We start from the raw sequence: 11,654 nt of genomic DNA on the forward strand, positions 1-11,654 counted from the left end.
TGTTTCTTTGTTTTTTGGAGGGGAAATTTACATGTAAATAAAGAAAATATCTAAAATAAAAAAAAAAATGCTGCCTTGTTTTCCTAAGTAATTCTAATAATCTACAATCCTACCAACAGTAAGAAGATCCAGTCCCTCGGTGTCCTTGACAACATTTGGGTTAATGTTTTGGCCATTTTAACAGAGGTTTAATTGCTGCCTGACATCCATAGATCTTTGGTGAGGTGTGGTTTTTTGTTTGTTTGGTTGGTTTTGTTTTGTTTTTTGAGGCCAGATTTAAAGGATGAAAGGCATTCCCCACCACTGCCTAGCTTTTTTTTTTTTTTGAGGGGATGGTAGTGATTGATTTTTAGATACGTGAAAGGAATAGATCAAAGTGATCTCTGTATCTTTGTTTCTAGTTGCTCTAGCACTTTTTTTGTTTTTTGTTTTAAAGATACTTTCTGTGTTGTTCTGGCTGTCCTGGAACTTGTTCTGTATACCAGGCTGGTCTCAAACTCAGAGATCTGCGTGCTGCTCTAGCACATTTTAAAAGACTAATTTTTGCACAGAATGATTTTTGTACCTCTTTTGAGAGCCAGTCTTGTAATATATCTGTGGGTGAAATTGGTTTTTGGACCCCATTCTATTGACATAGTTGTATGTCACTGGATATTATGACATTGCCTTAATTACTACTACCTTACAAATTTTGAAGTCTGGTAATATTAATCTTTCAACTTTACTCTCTGTTTGTGAAACTAGATAAGCTTTATTAGAGCCATTATTTCTTTATGAATTGGAGTACCAGATTTTTTAACAAAATATTTTTTATCAGAGATTCTTGATTTATTTACTTAGAGACAAGTTCTCTGCAGTCTAGAATTTACTGTTAGCCAAATAGTCTCAAACTCAGGGTAGTCCTCCTGACTTAGCCTCCCAAGCCTGAGATTATTGTAGGCTCAGAGTTTTCACCCACACCCTGTTCCTGAAATAACAACTCTGGTATTTAATTATTTATGAATAAATGCCTAAGTCATTAGCTTTGGCTCGTTCCCCAACTAGTTCATAGCTTGTATAACCCATTTATTCTATTCTGTCTGTGCAATATGGCTGATAACCTTGACTCAGTTTCATATGTCCATTGTCTCAGAATCCTAATGGCTAATATCTACTCTTGACTCTTTCCCAGAATCCTATCTTTCTCTGCCAGATGTCTCACCTTCTATTTCCTGCCTCAGGTAATAGGCCATCAGCTTTTTGTTGACAGGTGATGTTTCTACACAGTTCATAAGAGATTCTCTTTACAGATTACAAATGTAATCCCAAATTACAATTATATTTATGGAATGCATTAATTAGGAGGAATTGACAACAACATTGCTTGACCATCTACCTTATGATATATGATTCTTCAGTTTTAGCAGTGGTAATCTTTTGTCAGATTTACCCTAAGTGATACTATAAGTAAAAATCAATCCTAAATGATATTGCAAGTATAAGTTAACACTGTATATTACAAATATATACATATGGCTTTCCTAGAACTCACTTTGTAGACCAGACTGGCTTCAAATTAACAGAGATCTGCCTGCCTCTGCCTCCCAAGTGCTGGTATTAAAGGTATGCACCACTACACCTGGCTTAGTTTTTCTTCTTTTCTTTTCTTCTCTTTTTTCTTTTCTATTCTTTCCTTTTTTTGTTGTTCCTTTCTTTGTTCCTTCCTTCCTTCCTTCCTTCCTCTCTCTCTCTCTCTCTCTCTCTCTCTCTCTCTCTCTCTCTCTCTCTCTCTCTCTCTTTCTCTCTCTCTTTCTCTCTTTCTTTCTTTCAAGACAGAGTTTCTTTGTACAACCCTGGCTGTCGTGGAACTCAATATATAGACCAGGCTGCCCTTAAACTCAGAGATCCACCTGCCTCTACCTTTGCTGGCATTAAAGGCATGAACCACTACCATCTGGCTAGAAATGATTATTTTAAAACTTATTGGTGGAGGGCATGGGTAGAGAGCAAGGCTGTTGGGAGGTGGGCCTCTTTCTACTGTGTGATTAGTGGGGGCAGAACTGACGTTATTATGCTCTTGGCTCTATGGTCTTAACTTGGAAAAAGGATCTCCTTGTGCAGCCCTGGCTGGCCTGGACTCATGATGGCTCCTTGCCTCTGCTGCAATTAAACCTGCATGAATATGAGCTTTAAAACTGAAATTAAGCTGGACAGTGATGGCGCATACCTTTAATCCCAGCACTTAGGAGGCAAAAAAAAAAAAATCATTTCTAACTGAATCGGTGGGTACAAGGATACAAGTATTTGGTTTTTTTTTTTTTAAAGATTTATTTATTTATTATATGTAAGTACACTGTAGCTGTCTTCAGACGCACCAGACGAGGGTGTCAGAGCTCATTATGGGTGGTTGTGAGCCACCATGTGGTAGCTGGGATTTGAACTCATGACCTTCTGAAGAGCAGTCGGTGCTCTTCCCCGCTGAGCCATCTCACCAGCCCCTGGTTTATTTTTTTTTATACTGATTTTGCTTCCTCTGTGTTGCTGAACTCGACAGTTGTAGTGGCTTCATGGCACAGACTTTGGATGCTTGTGCTAGGTCTCCAAAGTATCCTGTGTCAGGCTCACAAAGCTCTCTGATGTCACCTGCTGAGAGCACCCTGAGCTCATGGCTTCTTTTAATCAGATCTGCAGAGTGAGACTCTGTCTCAAAGAGAAAGAGAAAGGGGGGAGGAAGGGAAGAAAGAAAGGCTGAAGTTGAAGGGGCTGAAGAAATGGCTCCCTAGTTGAGAGGGCACACCTTTCTTCCACAGAACCTGGGTTCTATTCCCAGCATCTAGAGGCTCACAACTACCTACAACTCAAACTCCAGAGGGACTGGAAGCCTCTGGTCTCTAAGAGTCTTGCAGATACCCACACACAGACATCCACTATTAAAATACTATCTTTAAAAATTGCTTATTAGGGGGCTGGAGAGATGGCTCAGTAGTTAAGAGCACTGACTGCTCCTCCAGAGGTCCTGAGTTCAATTCCTAGCAACCACATGGTGGCTCACACCCATCTGTAATAAGATCCAATGCCCTCTTCTGGTGTGTCTGAAGACAGCAACAGTGTACTCATATAAATAAAATAAATAAATCTTTTTTAATAATTGCTTATTAGGCCGGGCAGTGGTGACACATGCCTTTAATCCCAGCACTTGGAAGGCAGAGGCAGGTGGATTTCTGAGTTCAATGCCAGCCTGGTCTACAGAGTGAGTTCCAAGACAGCCAAGGCTACACAGAGAAACCCTGTCTCAAAAAAAAAAAAAATGCTTATTAGGAAATACATGTTTTTAACTTTTTTTTACAGCTCTGAATACCTGTCATTTTAGTATATATAACAAAATGAGTTTATTCATAACACAGTTTTGTTTGTTGCATTTTGTCTATTGAATGCAAGGCATAATAGTTATTTTGGCAAAAATTATTTATGGTCTGTAGCTGAACAATGAAATAAGCTAGGCTTCCACCATATAACACAGTTTAGGACAATAAAGAAATATAGTTTTAGATTTGGGTATTTCTAGAAAGGAATGAAGTGAACCTGTCACTTAAAACAGTGGGTATTGTTTGTTGGCAATGATGAAATTTGAACTTTTAAATCAAAATAAAATAATAACAAAAAAATATGTTCACCACTATGAACTTGAGACATTTCAATTCTCTGAGAAAGTAAAAATACAAAAGACATGCCCACATGCCTTTGATGTTATATAATGAATTTGAAGCCACACTGGAGTGCTCTGCCATCCTCCTACCTTGTGGGGACACAGCAAGAAAGCTTCCAACAGATGCCAGCTCCTCAGGGACAGAGTGGGGACTGAATCCCATTTCCTGAGCTGTCCCAAGATACTTCCCCTCCTGAGCATGTCCTGCTGTGGTCAGCCAGACTCCTCTGTATTGTTCCCCTCTGGGTCCACTTTCTACTAGGGAGGAATCCAAGACTCCTCTGGGGAAGAAACTCTGCAATTAGACTAAATATAGCTGGAAGAGGCTGCATCTCATTTGGACTAATTATCCTGTCACCCATCAGAAGAACAAAGAGTGAAGAATTGTCAAGCCTCCTCATCTCCATTCCTTTCAATAGCTTGGGCCTTTATGTAATGTGCCTGACCCAGGGGCCGGGAGACAAATGCTAACTTGATCAGGAATGCCTGGACTGCTAAGGAAGACAATGACAAAATGTTGCTTCCCTCCCCAGCACAAGGACTCCGTGAGCATCCGAGGAAGGCTGGGGTGTGGGACTCCTCAGTACTTGAAATACATGGCGGGTAGAACCAAGGCATGCTGGTGAGCAACCTAGCCAAGAGGCAATCGTACAACACAGCTCTAACTCATTCTTCAGGGTCCTCCCATTCCTCAACCTAGCAGACATTGAGCACCTGGTCTGCACGCTCATGTAAGCAGTGGATCATCTACTATGCAATAAAGAAGCCAGAAAAACCTCACTAAGTCTCTAGGACTTGAATCCAAAACTAAGAGTAGAGTAACTCAAGTGTGAGAAAGGGTAAATCATGGAGGTTTGGGATAACAAAGACTTTTGTCGTTAAGATTGTTTTGGGGATAGGGTCTCACATAGATAGCTCTGACTATCTTGGAACTCACTATGTAGACTGGCCTGGTCTCAAACTCTGCCTACATCTCTGCCTCTGGAGTGCTAGGATTAGAGGTGTGTACCAAAATACCCAGTATGTTTGTTTGCTTTTAAGACAGTCTGTATAGCCTTGGCTGCCCAGAGCTCAGTATGTAGACCAGGCTGGCCTTGAACTCAGAGGAATTTTCCTGGTTTTGCCTGTTTCATGCTAGAATCAAAGGTATCTGCTGCCACATTCTAGCTAATGCTTTCCCCTCGAAGATTTAATTATTTTTTATTTTATGTATATGGGTGTTTGCCCTCATGTACCACATGCATGCCTGTTGCCCCCAAGTGCCAGAAGAGGACATTGGATCCCCTGGAACTGGGGTTATAAATGCTTTTAAGCCACCTTGTGGGTCCTGGAAAACAAAGCCAGGTCCTCTGAAAGAGCATCCATCCACTGAGATATCTCTTCAACACCAAGTTTAGCTCTCTTATTACATTCCTATGTTGATGAAGCACTTAGAACACATTTAATCAGCCACAATAAAGAATCAGCCAGGCATGGAGGTGCACACCTTTGATTGCACAGCACTCAGGGGACAGAGGCAGGAGGATCTCTGTAAGTTCTCTGTAAGTTTGAGGCCAGCTTGACATACAAATTGAGTTCTGAGACCCTGTCTCAAAAAAGTTTTTACTGGGGGCTGGCGAGATGGCTCAGCAGGTAAGAGCACTGACTGCTCTTCCAAAGGTCCTGAGTTCGGATCCCAGCAACCACATGGTGGCTCACAACCACCGTAATGAGATCTGATACCCTCTTCTGGTGTGTCTGAAGACAGCTACAGTGTATTATGCTGGAGCGAGCAGGGCTAGGGCTAGAGGGGCCGTCCTGAGTTCAATTCCCAGCATGCACATGATGGCTTACGGCCATCTGTACAGCTACAGTGTACTCATACACATAAAAATAAATAAATAAATCTTGAAAAAATGTTTTTATTTATCTAATTAGATTAATGAAATCATATTTAATAAAAAAAATTGTTAGCCACAGCATTACAAATGGCTGGCTGGCTTCTCATTTTCACTTTGGACTTTATGATACAAGCAGAACACTAGTGGGTGGGCTCAGAAGTTATTACAAATGAAGTACATAGCAATGGGAATCTATAGTTTAACATCTGTAAAAATTTTCAAATAAAAGCTGTACTAGGAAAAAATTTCTATAAATCAAATCTCAATGCCATCAGAAAAGAATTCACATTTTCTGCTAATGGGTCCATGTAGTACAGTTTACGGATTCACTCCAGTTTGAGTTGTCAGCCAAGTAAAGGGTAGAGACTTGGCTCACTCACGATGTATATGGAAACAACTGGGAATTACTCATTCTGTATCTGACAAGTAGCAGCAGGAGACAGTGCCTACTCGTGCCCTGTTACCACAGGTAAATGGACAGGCCAGAATGACCTCACTTCCCCTCTGGAGGCAGATAGGACTGTGCTTCAGAAGCCAGTATAACACCAGGGTTGCCTCTCTATGGAGAAGCTGGATAGCAGGGAAGCAGGCTGGAATTCAGTTCAGTCCTGGAGAGCAGTGCAGGAGGCAAAGGAGTTAGGCAAGCAGAGTGCTCGAGACCAAGGTTACCATTGGCCGCTCCATCATCACTGGCTTTGTGTGCTGGGTAGCTTCTATCCCCTTGGTCTGTTTGTTGTCTCTTCTGCCAGCTCACCTCTTCTCTTCCTACTATCCCAACTCTGGCCCTGTTTTATTTAACATCATACCTTCCCATCCTCTGCGTTGTCCAAATCTGATTGTTTTGCTGAACACACCTGTGAGAAGAGCAGCAATCAAAACCAGTCACTCTGGAAGCCTGGGATACCCTAAAGACCAAAGGAACAAATTGGATCAGTTCTGCTCCAGCAAGCTTGAGTGTACTTTACAAAGAGAGAGAAATAAATAAATGAACTGAAAACTTGGATTCAGTGACCTAGAGATGATTTGACTCATTTGCATGTGTTAGTAGAGTTTTCTAAGGATAAGTTGGCCCTGGTCTTCCTCTGGAGCTTTGTTGTTGTTGTTGTTTCGTTTTTATTGGTTGGGAAATTTTGTGGTCTCCACAAGTCTGTGTGACAGTGTTAGGTCCCCAGTAACTAGAGTTACAGACAGTAGTAAGCCATGGTATGGGTGCTAGGAATTAAACCCCACTACAAGAGCAGTCAGTGCTCTTAGCCACTGAGCCCTCTCCAGCCCCAGCTTTAGGTTTGAATAACCTGTTAGGATAGGAGAATTGACCTCTTCCAAGCACAAGACCCTGAACTGTAGCTGCTTATATTCTAATGCTAATTGTGTCATTTCCCTCCCCCCCCCACCCCCAAACTGTTTACAGGATAGGGTCTGCCTGTAGCTTCTCGGAACCCACCCCCAGTTAATTTTTATTGGTAAATAAAGATGCCAGCAGCCAAAAGCTGGGGAGAAGAGAAAGAGGCAGGGTTTTAGGTTTCCTGGGCTTGGGACTGCAAGGAGGAGACTGGGAGGAGGAGGGGGCCATGCCTGAGGTGTGTGCAGGAGAGAGAAGCAGGGCTGCCATGTCAAGGGACCAAGAGAACTCGGCCCAGAGGGTCAATTGAGCGCTCAGTTGGGTCTAGAACAGCCAAGATTGAACATGAAAATTAGTAAGTAGAAACTCAGAATTATCTAACAGCATGGAGGTTAGGCAGTGGCCCAGCTATTGCCCTGCTTAAGGCTTATTAAAATATAAAGGCTGGGTGTGTGTCTTTTATTCAGGACCATAAACCATTGAGGCAGGAAGCAACACTATGCCAGGATTTCTTTCTTTTTTTTTTGGTTTTTTGAGACAGGGTTTTTCTGTGTAGCCCTGGCTGTCCTGGAACTCACTTTGTAGACCAGGCTGGCCTCAAATTCAGAGATCCGCCTGCCTCTGCCTCCCAAGGGCTGGGATTAAAGGTGTGCGCCACCACCACCCAGCCTACGCCAGGATTTCTTAAATATTAAAACTACACTGAACTGGTTCTCTACTGCCTCTCCTCCCTAGGAGGAGGAGGTCAGCCAAATCTAACCCTCATCAATGAATGATATCATGGTGCAGGGCACTTTGAAACAGCACTTGTGGGCCACTGTCAGGTGGGCTCTCAGCACTTCTCTTTGCCCAATCCTGTCTCCTCTGTTATGCACAAGTGTCACAGGATATAAGAAGCCCAGTTTTGAAGTAAATTTTGTTTCTGTCTGGGTATAGCTCAAAAAAAAAAAAAATGACTGCACTCAGAAGTTTCCTTCTAGACCCGTGTTCTCAACCCGTGGGTCTCGACCTCTTTGGGGAGTCAAGGAATTGGACAATCCTGTCACAAGATTCACCTAAAGCCTTTGGAAAACACAGGTCTTCACATTAAGATTCATAAGAGTAGTCAAATTCTAGGTAAGTATCAGTAGGGGTAGAGAGATGGCTCAGTGGTTAAGGGTACTGGTTGCTCTTCCAGAGGTCCTGAGTTCAATTCCCAGCAACCACATGGTGGCTTACAACCATCTATAATGTGATCTGATGCCCTCTTTTGGGATGCAGTTATAACATGCTGATAGAGTACTCATACACATAAAAATAAATATATCTTTAAAAATATTTTTAGAAAAAAAGTATCAATAAAAATTTTATGGCTGGGGGTGGGGGGTCATTACAACATGAGGGAAGTATATTAAAGGGTTGTTGTGGTTCTGCATTTTACTGGGGTGTTAGAATACTGGGGTGTCACTTGCTTGGGGAAGTGGCAAAACACAGGGTGACAGGCTACATTCCTTTCTTGCCACTGGCTTGTGGGACACATCATTCAGGGGAAGCAAAACTCAGCCTAAGAAAGGGGTCCCAGCCCATGTTTTTCCAGGTAAGAAATGGCCGGGAGTTGGGGCAGAGGTTGTGGTTCTCAGATTCCTGTGCACTGAGATGCAGCTGTGAACCATAAAGAGTTGAGAATGAGGGCTCCTATCCTCCTAACACCGGAGGACTGAGAAGAGTTAGGAACAGAGGACCTGAGAGAAACTCAAGGCGTGCAGGGGTGGGAGTGGGGTGGGGTGGGGGTAGAATATGGCTTGCTCAGGTTGAGAGCCAGGAGTGCTGGAAGGGCCTTCTGAGAGAGACTTAAGCAAGGCTCTGTATTATGAAAACTTACCCACCCCCGTCTCTCCTCACAGAGGTCCTTGATGAAGGGGCGGTCCTTGCTTATCCAAACTGTTTATTCATAGTGGATGAAGATGCATACGATGTACTCAGGGTGAACTGGAGTTTAAATACCTTTGCAGGAAGATATGCCCAGGAAGGGGAGCTCATTGGCTAGACACTCCGGGTCTATCTAGACACCTCATTAGCATGGAGAACTCAGGGTTTTTCTACTATATGACCAGTTGTCCTCTTAGTGAGATGTCATGGTCACGTGTTCCAGGACAGGAACCTGGTTGGGAGCTTATTTAAATGCCTACCATTCTCAATTATGAGATTTTCCAGTTTTTTTTTTTCTTTAATCTGCTCGAGCATACCAGTTCTTCGTCTGGTGGCACGGTTCCACTTGTCCCACAGGTTGCAACAATAGGTTTCTCAGCCTGAGCACTGTTGAAATTAAGGGAGTTCTGCTGTACATTTTAGGGTGCTTAGAGCCTCTCTGGCCTTAACCCACAAGACAGCAGCAGTGGATATCAGGGCAAGACAACACAAATGTTACCACACGTTGTCAAATGTCCCTGGAGGAACACAACTGTGGAAATGACTGCTCTAGAATACTGCCCTCCAAATCCGCACATCGGACTGTGAGTGCTTTGGAGTGTTTGGGGAGAGGGAATGGATGGTTCATGATCATTTAATGTTTTATCAATAGAATTCTTCTCTAGGCCCTGCTTTCACTGAAGAGAGTTTCAGAAGGACAAAAACAATGTGCGTCTTGTTTTGTTTTTTTTGTTTTTTTTTTATCTTGGCAGTCATGAGATCAGTCTACTGACTGAGAGTGACCATTTGCAAACATCTGTGGAATGATCACCATCAATCACTGAATTACCTTGTATCACTTACCATGGTGTTCCCTTCTTTTCCAATCTTGCTGTCAGCTCTTTGAAGCTAGGGTCTCATGTAGCCCAGCTCTGTCTAGAACTCACTTTGCAGCCACGGAAACCTTTCCTCCTGATCTCCCTGTCTCCATCCCCTTAAGAGCTGGGATTATTAGCAAGCACCACCACACCCAGCTGACATCAGTGCTGCCAGGACAGCTGCTATTCTCTCAAGTCAGGGTATTTCATCTCCAGTTCCTCTCCTCATCCCCCATTTCTTTTTAGATGAAAAAAGAAATTCCTCCTGGTGTGTGTGTGTGTCTGAGTGTGACACATTCATGTTGCTGCCTAAAGAGGTCAGAAGAGGGCGCTAGACCTACTGGGGCTGGGATGACTGGCAGTTGTGAGCTTCACAGCATAGGTGCTGGGAACCAGCCTGGGGTCCTCTAGAAAACTGGGTGTTCTCTAAGGGATAAAATGACTCAGATGGAATTTATCTCAGTGGCTGACAGGCTGTGGTCCCGATTCAGGGTGGGTCTTCTGACCTCAGTTGATCAGGATTTAGGGTATGTCTTCCACTTCAAATAATATGACCTATTATCACTTCACTGGTACAACCAGCTGCTTGGGTGTTAGTTAACCACAGATGTAGTCAAGGTGATGACGAAGATTAGCCACCACTAATGACAAGTACTCTCACTACTGAGCAGGCTCTGCAGCCCCTGCTTTGTTTGTATGTTTATTTGTTTGTTGTTTGTTTTGAGGAAGAGTCCCTGCAACCTAGACTGGGTATAGCTAAAATGTACCTTGAAATCCTGATGCTCCTCCCACTCTCTCAAATGCTAGGTTTAGAGGCCAGTACCACCCCACCGGCTCCTCTTTTTATCTTCTTTTTTTGTTATGTATGTAGGTACACTGTCACTCTCTTCAGACATACCAGAAGAGAGAGGGTATCAGATCCCATTACAGATGGTTGTGAGCCACCATGTGGTGTCTGGGAATTGAACTAAGGACCTCTGGAAGAGTAGTCAGTGCTCTTTTGTTTGTTTGTTTGTTTTGTTTTGAGACAGGGTTTCTCTGTGTAGCCCTGGCTGTTCTGGAACTCACTCTGTAGACCAGGCTGGCCTCGAACTCAGACATCTGCCTGCCTCTGCCTCCCAAGTGCTGGGATTAAAGGTGTGAGCCACTGCAGCCTGGCTTTTTTCTTAGATTCTTAGGAATGAACTGAAGTGCCTACTGACCAGACTCAGCTCCCTCTAGGAAAGTTGGGAGTAAGCCAGAGGTCTCTAGATCCAAACAATGTAACAGGTACGAGGCAATTAGGAGGAATTATCCTGGAATTGTCACTGCTGTTCTTCATACTTTAGCTAGCTGCAGGGCTCATACTTGTCCCTGTCAATATTTAAACATGCCCAGGTGTCATTAACCACAAATGAGACTAGCAAGGGATTGACTCACATAGTCAGAAATCCAAACCATGTTAATTCTTCTTCTTCATCATCTTCTTCTTCCTCTTCTTCCTCTTCTTCTTTCTCTTCTTCTTCTTCTTCTTCTTCTTCTTCTTCTTCTTCTTCTTCTTCTTCTTCTTCTTCTTCTTCTTCTTCTCCTTCTCCTTCTCCTTCTCCTTCTCCTTCTCCTTCTCCTTCTCCTCCTCCTCCTCCTCCTCCTCCTCCTCCTCCTCCTCCTCCTCCTTCTCCTTCTCCTTCTTCTTCTCTCTCTCTCTCTCTCTCTCTCTCTCTCTGAAATAGGGTTTCTCTGTATAACTCTGCCTGCCTAGAACTCACTCTGTAGACCAGGCTAGTCTCAAACTCAAGAGACCTGCCTGCCTCTGTCTCCTGAGTTCTGGGACCAAAGATGCATGCCAGCACACTTGGCTCAAATCCTAAGTTTTCAATAATACACAAGACTGACCTGTCATGTGGGTTTTATGGTACCAATTTCAAGCATGGCATAAGTGGAAAAACTGAGGCTGCATGCTATTCAAGTCACAAAGATGATATATATATATATATATATATATA

At 43.2% G+C, this 11,654-nt stretch overlaps 1 pseudogene; it reads right to left on the bottom strand.

Annotated features, from left to right (window-relative positions):
• LOC116080523 overlaps positions 1–11,654 on the bottom strand; it is a 36,436-nt pseudogene that overhangs the window by 18,839 nt on the left and 5,943 nt on the right.

Source organism: Mastomys coucha, unplaced genomic scaffold, assembly GCF_008632895.1.
Source record: "Mastomys coucha isolate ucsf_1 unplaced genomic scaffold, UCSF_Mcou_1 pScaffold6, whole genome shotgun sequence".
Lineage (NCBI taxonomy): Eukaryota > Metazoa > Chordata > Mammalia > Rodentia > Muridae > Mastomys > Mastomys coucha.